Source organism: Choloepus didactylus, assembly GCF_015220235.1.
Source record: "Choloepus didactylus isolate mChoDid1 chromosome X unlocalized genomic scaffold, mChoDid1.pri SUPER_X_unloc1, whole genome shotgun sequence".
Taxonomy (NCBI): Eukaryota; Metazoa; Chordata; class Mammalia; order Pilosa; family Megalonychidae; genus Choloepus; species Choloepus didactylus.
Window position 1 is genome coordinate 596,653 of NW_023637621.1, and position 16,844 is coordinate 613,496.

The 16,844-nt window shown below is 43.8% G+C and overlaps 1 long non-coding RNA gene across 1 annotated transcript; it reads left to right on the forward strand.

Moving 5' to 3' along the window:
• Window positions 1-2,017: 2,017 nt before the first annotated feature.
• On the forward strand, window positions 2,018-6,936 carry LOC119525832. The gene is made up of 3 exons (XR_005215028.1): window positions 2,018-2,381; window positions 4,744-4,936; window positions 5,579-6,936. It is a non-coding gene; the product is annotated as an uncharacterized LOC119525832 (long non-coding RNA).
• The last annotated feature ends 9,908 nt before the right edge of the window (window positions 6,937-16,844 follow it).

Consider the following 16,844-nt stretch of genomic DNA (forward strand, 5'->3'; position numbering starts at 1 on the left):
CTGCAGAAAGGATTTGTGTGTCCCCAGAGCAGGTGGTAATGAAGACACAGTCAGTGCTGGGGTCCCCTGGGAGACACTGAGCTGAGCAGCTGCCCGGGAGAACAAGATCTGCCGGGCACCTCGAGAAAGCAGAGGTGAAAGTCTCGAGAAGGTAAAGACCCCACCCCACGCCCCAGGCAGCCAGCTGGGGTTCCTAGAGAAAGGAGAGCCCCCTCCAGAGGCACCTGTGCTAAGCAGGGTGGGCAAATCCTGGGGCTGGATGTGGGGTGGCTGAGAATGTTCCCACGGAAGCCGCTTATCTCAGGGGATTCCCACAGGCCTGGCCTTGTGCCTGGGAATGGGTCCGGAGGGCCCCTGGGGGTAACTGGGTCTCACCTTTCCCAGTGCCCCCTTGCACTGGTCTCTCAGATCCCTGGGTCCCTGCACAGGGATCCCTGAGTCCTGGCTTCTCGCGGGTCCTGTCCTGCTGCTGCCTGGAACCCCCCAGGAGGGGCCGGAGCCACCCAGACCTCCAACTGAACTTCTCTCTGAAATCCAGGAGCACTGTCCACCAGACACATGGGAAGGGCACAGTGGGGGTACAGGAGGGCTCTGGCCAGCCCCTGTTTGCTTCTGCCCCAGGCAAGTCCAGAGGTTGGGAGGTGTCCTGGGACCTCTGGTAAGGACTTTCAGGGAGGGCTTGGCCAGGGGGACGTGGCAGGCTCAATAAGAGCCCCCCACCCAGCCCCAAAGATGTCCAAGACCCAATCCCTGCAACCAGTGGCCCTGAATGCAGTCACATGTATCTTTACAAGACGGAGGCAGAAGGAGATTTGAGGACAAAGAGGAGAAAGCAATATGGCTATAGAGGCAGAAATTGAGAGCTGCACTCAAAAGACAAGGGAAGCCAAAGATTGGGGGCAAACAGCAGAAGCTGGAAGAGGCTGGCTTAGACCCACCACAGGTGAGACCCTGCCCTGAATGGTCCCCCAGGGGGTTCCCGTGTCGAAGCAAGAATGCAGTGCAGAGGGCAGCTGGCTGCAAGGGTCAAGACTGAGCATCCAGGGAGGGAGGTGGGAAAGCCAGGGGGGTGGTGACTCTGCCAGCCAGACAGTGGGGCTGGGGTCCAGCCAGCCTGGACCACCCCGGGCAGGAGCACAAGTGAGGGGCTTGGCAGACTGCACAGCTTACCCCAGGAACAAGCCTGGCTGAACCCCTCGCCCAGCCCCAGTGAGCTTGCTTAGCATCCCTGCAAGAGAGGACTTATTTTACCGCCTTTACCGTGGTCTAAATAAGAACTGAGCTGAGTGCATAACCAGGACATGGCAAGGCTTGGGTTTGGAAGACGGGACAGTGGGTGCCATCAGCTGCCACTGCTGTTGGGTGACAAAGCTGCTTCCAGATTCCCCACACACACCTGGCTCCCTGGTCCCCCCAAGTCTCTGAAATATCACAGATGAGCCCCTGTGTCAGTTTCCTGGCACTGTGGAGACAGAGCTCTGCATGCTGGGTTGCTTAAAACATACAAATTTACTGTCTCCCAGTTCTGGAGGTCAGAGGTCTGAAATCAAGGTGTGAGCAGAGCATTTCTCTCTGAACACGTCGGGGAGAAGCTGTTCCACACTTCTCTCCTGGCTCCTGGCAATGCTCAGCACCCCATGGGGTTCTCTGCTCCATCACCACATGACCCTTCTCCCCACTGTCTGTCTGTCTGTGCCCAATTTCCCACTTCCGATAAGGACCCCAGTCATCCTGGATTTTGGGGACACCTGGATCCAGTTCCGTTTCATCTTAAATAATCGCATCTTCTAATTTTCAAATATGGTCACCTTTATGGGGCTGGGGGATAGGACATGGACTTGTCTATTTTTTTTTGGTGGAGGGGGTGTCATAATTTAACTCTTATCAGCCCTCCCCCAGCTTCCCACCCAGAGGCAGGCGGGTCTGAGGGTGGGATGTGTCTAAGTCCATCTTTGGGTGGGGGTCTAGTGGGGCCTCAGTGGGTCCAGGAGCTCCTCCCCATGGAGGAGCAAAGCTCAGCGGGGGAGCAGGGGCTCCCTGTGAGGGGCTTGGGCAATCCCCGGGGTCGTGCAGCTTGGGCAGAGCTGGGACTGGGAGCTGGTCCCTCAGCCCAGCGCGGGCTCGCCCTCCGCCGCGGCCCACCAGGGGCTCAGGCCCCCCACCCGTGTTCGTGAAGCTCCCGTGGGATCCCAGGCCGGAGAGCGTTCAATGTCCCACGGCCTGAGGGGCGCAAACGGACTCGAATGCCCCTTTTCCGGGCACTCGCCGCAGACCCGGGCTCTGGAGAGGTGAGGGGCGTGACGCCACGGAGGATTTCTTCCTGGCAGTTTCCCTCAGCGCAGAGTGGACAAAATCGTCCTCGCCCACTTCTGAAGACGTGGGTGAGTATCCCATTCACACTCTAAAGAAGGCTGAGGAAGCCAGGGGCTGCTGGTGGAGGGTCGTGGGCGGCCTCGGGGCCTTCAAATTCCGCCCTCAGGGGGACGCAGGGGGCGAGCTTGTTCCCCATGGAGACGTCGGAAGGGCAGGCCCTCTGCCAGACCCCTCGGAGCATCTGTGTTCACCGTGCGTTCACACAGAAAGACAAAGGACTCTTGAAAACAGAGATGTATATGTATTTCTGTATGTCTATATATGTGTATATATGCATGTGTATCTACAGATGCACGGGGATTTTTAGGGCAGTAAAACTGTTCTGTATGGTACTGTAATGGTGAGTCCATAATGTAATGCATTTGTCAAAACCCACAAAACTGTGCAACACAGAGTAAGCCCCCATGTAAATTTGAGCCTTAGTTAATAAAAATGAATCAATACTAGTTAATCAATTATAAAAAAATGTGCCTCACGAATGCACGATATTAATAATTCAGAACTGCAATTTCTAAGTAATTTTTCTGTAAACTTAAAACTGCTAAAAAAACCCACGTCTATTAAAACAGTGCCATTTATGTGTGTGTATATGTATGTGTATATGTAACTGTATATAGGTATGTATATATGTGTATGTGTAAATGTATGTGTACATATGTATGTACGTGTATATGTGTGTTCATGTGTATATGTATGTGTATATGTGTGTATGTGTATATATGTGTGTATGTATGGGTATGTGTACTGGATGTGCATCTGTATAAACATGTATGTGTAAATGTGTATGTATATATGTGTATATAGGTATGGATATGTGTGTGTTTTTATACACATTATGTGAGTGTATATGTGTATATGTGTGTGTATATCTATGTATATATGTGTATGTGTATATGTGTGTATATATTCATGTACCTATGTGTATATGTATGCATGCATGTATTATGTGTATATATGTATGTATGTGTATGTATATGTGTATGTGTATATGTGTACTTATATGTATGTGTATATATGTATGTGTATATGTACATATGTGTATGTATATGTATGTGTATATTTATGTAAACATATGTATGAGTAGGTTACATGTATATGTGTGTATGCATGTTTATATGTGTACATGTATACATGTATATGTGTGTTTATGTGTACATGTATGTGTATACGTGTGTATGTGTATATATGTGTGTGCATGTATACTGTATGTATATATATGTATGTGTAAATGTGTATGTATATATGTGTATGTGTATGTGTATATGTAACTGTATACAGGCATGTATGTGTGTGTGTGTGTAAATGCATGTGCACATATGTATGTATATATGTACATGTATAAGTGTACTTACATGTGTGTATTTATGTATGTATATGTATATATGTGTATGTGTATATGTATGTGTATATTTATGTACACATATGTATGAGTAGGTGTACATGTATATGTCTGTGTGTATGCATGTTTATATGCATACTTGTATATGTTTATGTGTTTGTGTGTACATGTATGTGTTTACATGTGTATGTGTGTGCATGTATACTGCATGTATATATGTATATACATATGTATGTGTAAATGTGTATGTATATATGTGTATACGTGTGTATGTGTATATATATGTGTGTGTATGGGCATGTATACTGTATGTATATATGTATATACATATGTATCTGTAAATGTGTATGTATGTATGTGTATATGTAACTGTATATAGGCATGTATATATGTGTATGTGTAAATGTATGTGTACACATGTATGTATATATGTGTATGTATATATGTATGTGTATAAGTGTACTTACATGTATGTATTTATGTATGTATATGTATATGTGTGTATATGTGTATATGTATATGCATGGTGTGTACCTAAGCAACAGTTTGTTCAATCTGCTGAAACCAGTAAAGTTGGAGTTGATACAATGTGGTCCTGCAATCATTTCTTCATAGTGACAATTTTTTTCAACATAGATAAAAACTCTTCATAGCATACGTAAGCAAGTTTCATAAAAAACACTGAAAGACTAGTCGAGTGGGCACCAGTGTACCCCCTTTGATTCATCAAGGATAACACTGGGCTGTTTCTCAATGAACTTACCCTTGTTTTAAATACACATCGATTCTCTGGACTCTTGGTGGTTCTGTCCCATAAAGCAGCCACAAACACTGACTCAGCGAATCCTGAACCCCTGCACCTGGGGGAACACGGGGGGAGCTTTCTGCAGCCTCTGTCACACTTTCATCAACCCATCCATGTGTGATCCTGCTTTAAGTGTGTTTTTGTTTAAAGTTACTTTGTATCTTTTGCTGCCTCCCTAAATCTGTGTAGAGCACTGGCCTTGAGAGTCCGTTTCTCTGCCTTTTAGAGACCGCATCCACTGAGCCTGACTAGAAACAGTATCACTGCCTTTGGAACAGATTACAGCAACATTTAACTGCTGTTTCCATATGAGAACAGAGCTCTCTTGTTGGACGACTCACGTCAGCAATGACGGCAAAAAGCACTGCAAAGAGGGAATCCACGAATAACAAGGACAGACAGTGCTTGGCCTTTTCAGGGTATGTGCTCTGCACGCACACTTTCAGTGTGGGCTGGAGCTGCTGGGGGATGAGAGACCCCCGGGAGGGCTGTTTGGGAGCCACGTCCCCCAGGGATTCAGGGCAGCAGCCGGCCACAGCCAGATGCTCAGGCTATCTCATCTGGAATCGGCCCCATCACGTGGCTGCTTGCCAGGAGGCTTTAGAGAGACATCACCCTGCCAATGGGCACTGGGACAACTCCCCCAGCCCCTCGGAGCTGCCCATCTGCCTCCACCTGTCTACTTGGGGTGGGGGGCTGGCCCGAGGACCAGAGTCAAGTGCCCTCCAGCTACTGATGGCCCAGAGTAGTCACCTGCTGTCCCTGAGGCCCAGCACACCAAGGGTTTCTGGTCAACCCCGTCCTCGTCTCGGCTGACCATGTCCCAAATGTGCCTTTTAAGCCTGGGGATGAGCTGCGCACAGGTGCACTTGAGGTTGCTGGGTTGGAAGGGCCCTCATTTGAGTTTTGCCCCACAGCTCAGCTGCTTGCCGCTCTCCCTTCCCCTTTCCTGTTCTCTATTCCTTGTAACACTGGTCCCTGACCCCTTCCTCCAGCTCCTGCGGCCCTGTCCCACCCAATCACACTCCAGCCAGTGGTCAGAGTTTTGCTGTTTTTTTTAGACAATTTCCTCTCTCAACTGAAGAAGGGAATCATTTATAAAAGGGCAACTCAGGGGATCCTCGTGGTGATGAAAGTTCAATATCCTGATTGAGAACAGTGGATCTGTGAACCCACCGGTGATAAAGGTGCATGAAAATAAATACAGCACACATGCATGAGTGCAAGTAAAACCACGGAGCTCTGGATAAGAAGGGTAGAATGTACCAAAGTCAACATTATGTCTGTGATATTGTTTGACAGTTTTGCAAGATGTTGCTACTGGGGGGAACCTGGGTGGGCTGCATTCAAACTCTCTCTGTATTATTTCTTACAATTGCATGTGAGTACACAATGATCTCTAAATAAAATTTAATTAAGAAAGTCGCCGTCCCTCCCACTCAGAGCTGCTCCAATGCCCTTGTTTCCTTGAATCACCTTGAATGGCTCTTGACAGTCCCCCTTAATTCTCTCTCCTTCTCCCCATTAAAGGGACCCCACATGAACAACAATGCTGAAAGAATAAGTGTAAATTCTGACCACATCCCTTTCTGGTTCTCGTGGTAGAAGCAAAGAGGTATCCCAGTGGATACCAAACATCCAAAGATGAAGTTGCTTTGTTCAAAGATGCATCTCCAATGGATAATGGGCCACTTTTCTTCAGGTGCATGGTAGCTGGAGAACTTGGGGTTTCCACAAACTAATAACAGCCCTACCCTCCAAGCGACTGCCAGGAGGGATGGACCTGCATTTAATTCATAACATGGAAGTACCCTTGCACATGGTCGTCGGGAAGTAATTTCAAATGCTCAGCCTCTCTGTGTCTATCAATGGTTTGAGTAATGGAGGGGTGTCTATGAAGGCTGGTGGGTGCAGCCCACCCGTTCTCTGCAGGGAGCTGAAAGGTGACCCTGGAAGTCAGGCTGGCAGCCACAGCCAACCTACACCAAGACATGCTATGGAAAACCGCTCGGGAGCCCCAGCTCTGGGTCTGCACCGAGCATGTGACAGAGGACCAATCCCAAGCCACGGCTTCTTGTTTCTGACAGCCTCAGCAGGAGACGGGAGGCTCCGGAGTTTGTTTGGTGCTGCAGCAGCACTTCTGAGCAGAGAGAGCAGGCAGGACCCGATGGCTTCATCTCCAAGCCCTCCTTTGAGCCTCCCCTGTTTGAGGCTGAAGATTCCCAACTCCAGGTACCACCCAACAAGATGCTACTGCCTCCCCCAAGGGTTGGGGGCTCGCAGCTTCCCTAGGAGTCACTCCCTCATCAAAAGGAAAAGGGATGGCTCTCTCTCTTTCTAAGCCCACTCGGCAGGTGAACTCACTGCCCTCCTCATTACGTGGGACCTGACTCCTGGGGTGTAAATCTCACTGGCAACATGGGACATGACTCCCAAGGATGAGCCTGGACATGGCATCGTGGGATTGAGAAAATCTTCTTGGACCAAAAGGAGGAAGAGAAATGAAACAAAATAAAGTTTCAGTGGCTGAGAGCTCTCAAATGGAGTTGAGAGGTCACTCTGGAGGGTATTATTATGTGCTATATACATATCCCTTTTTAGGTTTTAGCCTTGTGAAATAGCTAGAAGGAAATACCTGAAAATGTAGAACTGCAACCCAGTAGCCTTGATTCTTGAAGACGATTGCATAACTATGTAGCTTACATGGTGTGCCTGTGTGATTGAGAAAACCTTGTGGCTCACACTCCTTTATCCAGTGTATGGACAGATGAGTAGAAAAATGGGGACAGAAATTAGATGAAGAATAGGGTGGGATGGAGGGTATGAAAAGTTTTGGGTGTTCTTTTTTGCTTTTATTTTAATTTTTTGGAGTAAAGAAAAGGTTCAAAAATGGATTCTGGTGATGAACACACAACTGTATGATAGTGCTATGAATAATTGATTGTACACTGTGGATGACTGTAGTGTGTGTGAATATATCTCAATAAAACTGCCTTTTAAAAAAGTAAATGCACAATAGGGGGTGAAGAGGAGTATGGGATGTTTTGGATGTTCTTTTTTACTTTAATTTTTATTATTTTTTGAAGTAATGAAAATGTTCAAAGATTGTGGTGATGAATGCACAACTATATGGTGCTACTGTGCACAATTGATTGTACACTTTGAATGACTGTATGGTATGTGAATATATCTCAATAAAATTGTGTAAAAAAAAAGGAACAGGATTGGGAGATGTTTGGGGCTGACATGGGAAAGTGAAGCAGAAATGTCCCAGCACTGTCTCCTCCCTCGTGGCGGCTGCCCGTGCCCCAGGCCCCTTGCGCCAGCTTTGCCTCCAAGCTTCAGTGATGGTTCTCGGTTCCCACCCACTTCCTGCTTTTCCTTCTCTGTGCAAATCCTCTGTTCATGATGGAGTGGCCCAGGCATTGTGAGGGAGCCTGGTAAGGACAGGTGGGAGATTCCAAAGAGCTTCGTCAGGACATTGGAGCACAGGGAAATTGCCCAAAGGGAAGAGAAGCTGGGCAGGGACTGGGAGGGGTGTGGGACAGACAAGCAGTATGGCTCCGAGTGCCCCCTAAACCCAGCTGGGCCAGAAGAGTCTGTGGCTTTGGGGCAAGTTGGTGAGGTTCCCTGGCAGAAGTAGGAAGTGGACCAGGAAGTCTGAAGGTTCTGTATCTCCCCAGGCATGGCTCCTTATGTGTGTCCACCCAACTGTGACTGACGAGAGGCAGCTGGGAAATGCAATTTAAGGGTTCCCTGGGGCAGAATTTGGGGTGTGTGCACAGAGTGTGGGTGCTTTGTTGATTGTCTCACAAATCACACAGCAGAAAAGCGTCAGGAGAATGCACTTGCCACTAGAGACACTTCTCAATTTACAATGCTTCACCCTTAAATGACTTTTCCATTATTCTAAATTGTTCTCCTTGTCCTGCTGCTTTGTCAAGAGAATCCCCAAAGACCATTTTTTGTGGTTTTTGTTAAAAGCTCAACTTGGAGGTTGCAGATCTGAGTATCAATAGAGAGTGAAATGCTCAGGTCCAGAATTTATTTTTCTAATGAGGGAAGTCAATGAAAAGCATTGCACATCAGGAGATGATTCCTGTTTTGGGTTGTTTTATTTTCATTATAATAAATATTGCATAATGGAGCACTTTGGGGTTACAGAGCAGTAATAACTAGGCTCCTTATTATTCATAGTACCCAAAAAGTGGAAACAACCCAAGTGCCCATCAATGGATGGGTGGATAAACAAAATATGGTCCATCCATACAATGGAATAGTATTTGGCTGTAAAACAGAATGGAGGAGCTGTATGTTTTAGTTACTCCTCCAGGAAAGTAGGTAGAAAGCCAGGAACTGCATGGACTGGACACCACAGAGCAATCTGACTTCGGGCATACTTCATACAACACTCATGAAAACGTGCAACTGCTGACATCAGCGAAATCTGTAAGTTTTTGCGGCCAGGGGACCCGCGCCCCTCCCTGCCAGGCTCAGTCCCGTGGGAGGAGGGGCTGTCAGCTCCGGGAAGGAGAAGGGAAAACTGCAGTGGCAGCCCTTATCGGAAACTCATTCTACTGATCCAAACTCCAACCATAGATAGACTGAGACCAGACACCAGAGAATCTGAGAGCAGCCAGCCCAGCAGAGAGGAGACAGGCATAGAAAAAAAACAACATGAAAAACTCCAAAATAAAAGCGGAGGATTTTTGGAGTTCTGGTGAACATAGAAAGGGGAAGGGCAGAGCTCAGGCCCTGAGGTGCATATGCAAATCCCAAAGAAAAGCTGATCTCTCTGCCCTGTGGACCTTTCCTTAATGGCCCTGGTTGCTTTGTCTCTTAGCATTTCAATAACCTATTAGATCTCTGAGGAGGGCCCTTTTTTTTTTTTTTAATCCTTTTTTCTTTTTCTAAAACAATTACTCTAAGAAGCCCAATACAGAAAGCTTCAAAGACTTGCAATTTGGGCAGGTCAAGTCAAGAGCAGAACTAGGAGAGCTCTGAGACAAAACGCAATAATCCAGTGGCTGAGAAAATTCACTAAACACCACAACTTCCCAAGAAAAGGGGGGTGTCCACTCACAGCCATCATCCTGGTGGACAGGAAACACTCCTGCCCATCGCCAGCCCCATAGCCCAGAACTGCCCCAGACAACCCAGTGTGACAGAAGTGCTTCAAATAACAGGCACACACCACAAAACTGGGCGTGGACATTAGCCTTCCCTGCAACCTCAGCTGATTGTCCCAGAGTTGGGAAGGTGGAGCAGTGTGAATTAACAAAGCCCCATTCAGCCATCATTTCAGCAGACTGGGAGCCTCCCTACACAACCCAGCAGCCCAGAACTGCCCTGGGGAGACGGCACTCACCTCTGACATAGCACAGTCATCCCTCAACAGAGGACCCGGGGTGCACGGCCTGGAAGAGGGGCCCACTTGCAAGTCTCAGGAGCCATACGCCAATACCAAGGACTTGTGGGTCAGTGGCAGAGACAAACTGTGGCAGGACTGAACTGAAGGATTAGACTATTGCAGCAGCTTTAAAACTCTAGGATCACCAGGGAGATTTGATTGTTAGAGCCACCCCCCCTCCCTGACTGCCCAGAAACACGCCCCATATACAGGGCAGGCAACACCAACTACACACGCAAGCTTGGTACACCAATTGGACCCCACAAGACTCACTCCCCCACTCACCAAAAAGGCTAAGCAGGGGAGAACTGGCTTGTGGAGAACAGGTGGCTCGTGGACACCACCTGCTGGTTAGTTAGAGAAAGTGTACTCCACGAAGCTGTAGATCTGATAAATTAGAGATAAGGACTTCAACTGGTCTACAAACCCTAAAAGAACCCTATCAAGGTCAGCAAATGCCACGAGGCCAAAAACAACAGAAAATTATAAAGCATATGAAAAAACCAGACGATATGGATAACCCAAGCCCAAGCACCCAAATCAAAAGACCAGAAGAGACACACCTAGAGCAGCTACTCAAAGAACTAAAGATGAACAATGAGACCATAGTACGGGATATGAAGGAAATCAAGAAGACCCTAGAAGAGCATAAAGAAGACATTGCAAGACTAAATAAAAAAATGGATGATCTTATGGAAATTAAAGAAACTGTTGACCAAATTAAAAAGATTCTGGACACTCATAGTACAAGACTAGAGGAAGTTGAACAACGAATCAGTGACCTGGAAGATGACAGAATGGAAAATGAAAGCATAAAAGAAAGAATGGGGAAAAAAAATTGAAAAACTCGAAATGGACCTCAGGGATATGATAGATAATATGAAACGTCCGAATATAAGACTCATTGGTGTCCCAGAAGGGGAAGAAAAGGGTAAAGGTCTAGGAAGAGTATTCAAAGAAATTGTTGGGGAAAACTTCCCAAATCTTCTAAACAACATAAATACACAAATCATAAATGCTCAGCGAACTCCAAATAGAATAAATCCAAAAAAACCCACTCCGAGACATATACTGATCACACTGTCAAACATAGAAGAGAAGGAGCAAGTTCTGAAAGCAGCAAGAGAAAAGCAATTCACCACATACAAAGGAAACAGCATAAGACTAAGTAGTGACTACTCAGCAGCCACCATGGAGGCGAGAAGGCAGTGGCACGATATATTTAAAATTCTGAGTGAGAGGAATTTCCAGCCAAGAATACTTTATCCAGCAAAGCTCTCCTTCAAATTTGAGGGAGAGCTTAAATTTTTCACAGACAAAGAAATGCTGAGAGAATTTGCTAACAAGAGACCTGCCCTACTGGAGATACTAAAGGGAGCCCTACAGACAGAGAAACAAAGAAAGGACAGAGAGACTTGGAGAAAGGTTCAGTACTAAAGAGATTTGGTATGGGTACAATAAAGGATATTAATAGACAGAGGGGAAAAATATGACAAACATAAACCAAAGGATAAGATGGCTGATTCAAGAAATGCCTTCACGGTTATAACGTTGAATGTAAATGGATTAAACTCCCCAATTAAAAGATATAGATTCGCAGAATGGATCAAAAAAAATGAACCATCAATATGTTGCATACAAGAGACTCATCTTAGACACAGGGACACAAAGAAACTGAAAGTGAAAGGATGGAAAAAAATATTTCATGCAAGCTACAGCCAAAAGAAAGCAGGTGTAGCAATATTAATCTCAGATAAAATAGACTTTAAATGCAGGGATGTTTTGAGAGACAAAGAAGGCCACTACATACTAATAAAAGGGGCAATTCAACAAGAAGAAATAACAATTGTAAATGTCTATGCACCCAATCAAGGTGCCACAAAATACATGAGAGAAACACTGGCAAAACTGAAGGAAGCAATTGATGTTTCCACAATAATTGTGGGAGACTTCAACACATCACTCTCTCCTATAGATAGATCAACCAGACAGAAGACCAATAAGGAAATTGAAAACCTAAACAATCTGATAAATGAATTAGATTTAACAGGCATATACAGGACATTACATCCCAAATCACCAGGATACACATACTTTTCTAGTGCTCATGGAACTTTCTCCAGAATAGATCATATGCTGGGACATAAAACAAGCCTCAATAAATTTAAAAAGATTGAAATTATTCAAAGCACATTCTCTGACCACAATGGAATACAATTAGAAGTCAATAACCATCAGAGACTTAGAAAATTCACAAATACCTGGAGGTTAAACAACACATTCCTAAACAATCAGTGGGTTAACGAAGAAATAGCAAGAGAAATTGCTAAATATATAGAGACGAATGAAAATGAGAACACAACATACCAAAACCTATGGGATGCAGCAAAAGCAGTGCTAAGGGGGAAATTTATAGCACTAAACGCATATATTAAAAAGGAAGAAAGAGCCAAAATCAAAGAACTAATGGATCAACTGAAGAAGCTAGAAAATGAACAGCAAACCAATCCTAAACCAAGTAGAAGAAAAGAAATAACAAGGATTAAAGCAGAAATAAATGACATAGAGAACAAAAAAACATTAGAGAGGATAAATATCACCAAAAGTTGGTTCTTTGAGAAGATCAACAAGATTGACAAGCCCCTAGCTAGACTGACAAAATCAAAAAGAGAGAAGACCCATATAAACAAAATAATGAATGAAAAAGGTGACATAACTGCAGATCCTGAAGAAATTAAAAAAATTATAAGAGGATACTATGAACAACTGTATGGCAACAAACTGGATAATGTAGAGGAAATGGACAATTTCCTGGAAACATATGAACAACCTAGACTGACCAGAGAAGAAATAGAAGACCTCAACCAACCCATCACAAGCAAAGAGATCCAATCAGTCATCAAAAATCTTCCCACAAATAAATGCCCAGGGCCAGATGGCTTCACAGGGGAATTCTACCAAACTTTCCAGAAAGAACTGACACCAATCTTACTCAAACTCTTTCAAAACATTGAAGAAAATGGAACATTACCTAACTCATTTTATGAAGCTAACATCAATCTAATACCAAAACCAGGCAAAGATGCTACAAAAAAGGAAAACTACCGGCCAATCTCCCCAATGAATATAGATGCAAAAATCCTCAACAAAATACTTGCAAATCGAATCCAAAGACACATTAAAAAAATCATACACCATGACCAAGTGGGGTTCATTCCAGGCATGCAAGGATGGTTCAACATAAGAAAATCAATCAATGTATTACAACACATTAACAAGTCAAAAGGGAAAAATCAATTGATCATCTCAATAGATGCTGAAAAAGCATTTGACAAAATCCAACATCCCTTTTTGATAAAAACACTTCAAAAGGTAGGAATTGAAGGAAACTTCCTCAACATGATAAAGAGCATATATGAAAAACCCACAGCCAGCATAGTACTCAATGGTGAGAGACTGAAAGCCTTCCCTCTAAGATCAGGAACAAGACAAGGATGCCCGCTGTCACCACTGTTATTCAACATTGTGCTGGAAGTGCTAGCCAGGGCAATCCAGCAAGACAAAGAAATAAAAGGCATCCAAATTGGAAAAGAAGAAGTAAAACTGTCATTGTTTGCAGATGGTATGATCTTATATCTAGAAAACCCTGAGAAATTGACGATACAGCTACTAGAGCTAATAAACAAATTAAGCAAAGTAGCGGGATACAAGGTTAATGCACATAAGTCAGTAATGTTTCTATATGCTAAAAATGAACAAACTGAAGAGACACTCAAGAAAAAGATACCATTTTCAATAGCAACTAAAAAAATCAAGTGCCTAGGAATAAACTTAACCAAAGATGTAAAAGACCTATACAAAGAAAACTACATAACTCTACTAAAAGAAATAGAAGGGGACCATAAAAGATGGAAAAATATTCCATGTTCATGGATAGGAAGACTAAATGTCATTAAGATGTCAATTCTACCCAAACTCATCTACAGATTCAATGCAATCCCAATCAAAATTCCAACAACCTACTTTGCAGACTTGGAAAAGCTAGTTATCAAATTTATTTGGAAAGGGAAGATGCCTCGAATTGCTAAAGACACTCTAAAAAAGAAAAACGAAGTGGGAGGACTTACACTCCCTGACTTTGAAGCTTATTATAAAGCCACAGTTGCCAAAACAGCATGGTACTGGCACAAAGATAGACATATAGATCAATGGAATCGAATTGAGAATTCAGAGATAGACCCTCAGATCTATGGCCGACTGATCTTTGATAAGGCCCCCAAAGTCACTAAACTGAGTCATAATGGTCTTTTCAACAAATGGGGCTGGGAGAGTTGGATATCCATATCCAAAAGAATGAAAGAGGACCCCTACCTCACACCCTACACAAAAATTAACTCAAAATGGACGAAAGATCTCAATATAAAAGAAAGTACCATAAAACTCCTAGAAGATAATGTAGGAAAACATCTTCAAGACCTTGTATTAGGCGGCCACTTCCTAGACTTTACACCCAAAGCACAAGCAACAAAAGAGAAAATAGATAAATGGGAACTCCTCAAGCTTAGAAGTTTCTGCACCTCAAAGGAATTTCTCAAAAAGGTAAAGAGGCAGCCAACTCAATGGGAAAAAATTTTTGGAAACCATGTATCTGACAAAAGACTGATATCTTGCATATATAAAGAAATCTTACAACTCAATGACAATAGTACAGACAGCCCAATTATAAAATGGGCAAAAGATATGAAAAGACAGTTCTCTGAAGAGGACATACAAATGGCCAAGAAACACATGAAAAAATGTTCAGCTTCACTAGCTATTAGAGAGATGCAAATTAAGACCACAATGAGATACCATCTCACACCGATTAGAATGGCTGCCATTAAACAAACAGGAAACTACAAATGCTGGAGGGGATGTGGAGAAATTGGAACTCTTATTCATTGTTGGTGGGACTGTATAATGGTTCAGCCACTCTGGAAGTCAGTCTGGCAGTTCCTTAGAAAACTAGATATAGAGTTACCATTCGATCCAGCGATTGCACTTCTCGGTATATACCCGGAAGATCGGAAAGCAGTGACATGAACAGATATCTGCACGCCAATGTTCATAGCAGCATTATTCACAATTGCCAAGAGATGGAAACAACCCAAATGTCCTTCAACAGATGAGTGGATAAATAAAATGTGGTATATACACACGATGGAATACTACGCGGCAGTAAGAAGGAACGATCTCGTGAAACATATGACAACATGGATGAACCTTGAAGACATAATGCTGAGCGAAATAAGCCAGGCACAAAAAGAGAAATATTATATGCTACCACTAATGTGAACTTTGAAAAATGTAAAACAAATGGTTTATAATGTAGAATGTAGGGGAACTAGCAATAGAGAGCAATTAAGGAAGGCGGAACAATAATCCAAGAAGAACAGATAAGCTATTTAACGTTCTGGGGATGCCCAGGAATGACTATGGTCTGTTAATTTCTGATGGATATAGTAGGAACAGGTTCACAGAAATGTTGCTATATTAGGTAACTTTCTTGGGGTAAAGTAGGAACATGTTGGAAGTTAAGCAGTTATCTTAGGTTAGTTGTCTTTTTCTTACTCCCTTGTTATGGTCCCTTTGAAATGTTCTTTTATTGTATGTTTGTTTTCTTTTTAACTTTTTTTTTCATACAGTTGATTTAAAAAAGAAGGGAAAGTTAAAAAAAAAAAAAAGAAAAACAAGGAAAAAAAGATGTAGTGCCCCCTTGAGGAGCCTGTGGAGAATGCAGGGGTATTGGCCTACCCCACCTCGATGGTTGCTAACATGACCACAGATATAGGGGACTGATGGTTTGATGGGTTGAGCCCTCTACGATAGGTTTTACCCTTGGGAAGACGGTTGCTGCAAAGGAGAGGCTAGGCCTCCCTATAATTGTGCCTAAGAGCCTCCTCCCGAATGCCTCTTTGTTGCTCAGATGTGGCCCTCTCTCTCTAGCTAAGCCAACTTGAAAGGTGAAATCACTGCCCTCCCCACTACATGGGATCAGACACCCAGGGGAGTGAATCTCCCTGGCAACGTGGAATATGACTCCCGGGGAGGAATGTAGACCTGGCATCGTGGGACGGAGAACATCTTCTTGACCAAAAGGGGGATGTGAAAGGAAATGAAATAAGCTTCAGTAGCAGAGAGATTCCAAAAGGAGCCGAGCGGTCACTCTGGTGGGCACTCTTACGCACACTTTAGACAACCCTTTTTAGGTTCTAAAGAATTGGGGTAGCTGGTGGTGGATACCTGAAACTATCAAACTACAACCCAGAACCCATGAATCTCGAAGACAGTTGTATAAAAATGTAGCTTATGTGGGGTGACAATGGGACTGGGAAAGCCATAAGGACCACACTCCACTTTGTCTAGTTTATGGATGGATGAGTAGAAAAATAGGGGAAGGAAACAAACAGACAAAGGTACCCAGTGTTCTTTTTTACTTCAATTGCTCTTTTTCACTCTAATTATTATTCTTATTATTTGTGTGTGTGTGCTAATGAAGGTGTCAGGGATTGATTTAGGTGATGAATGTACAACTATGTAATGGTACTGTGAACAATCGAAAGTACGATTTGTTTTGTATGACTGCGTGGTATGTGAATATATCTCAATAAAATGAAGATAAAAAAATAAAAAATAAAAAAAAAACAGAATGGAGTTCTGACGCATACGACATTATACTGAGTGAAAGAAGACTGGAACCAAGTAACAAGTATCACAGGATTCCATCTATATGAAATTCCAAAATAGGCAAATCTACAGAGACAATAAGTAGATCACTGATTGCCAGTGGCTGGGGTAGAGTTGGGGGAGCAGAGAATAGGAGGTCACTGCTAAAGGGTATGGGATTTCTTTCCGGGGTGATGAAAATGTTCTGGAAC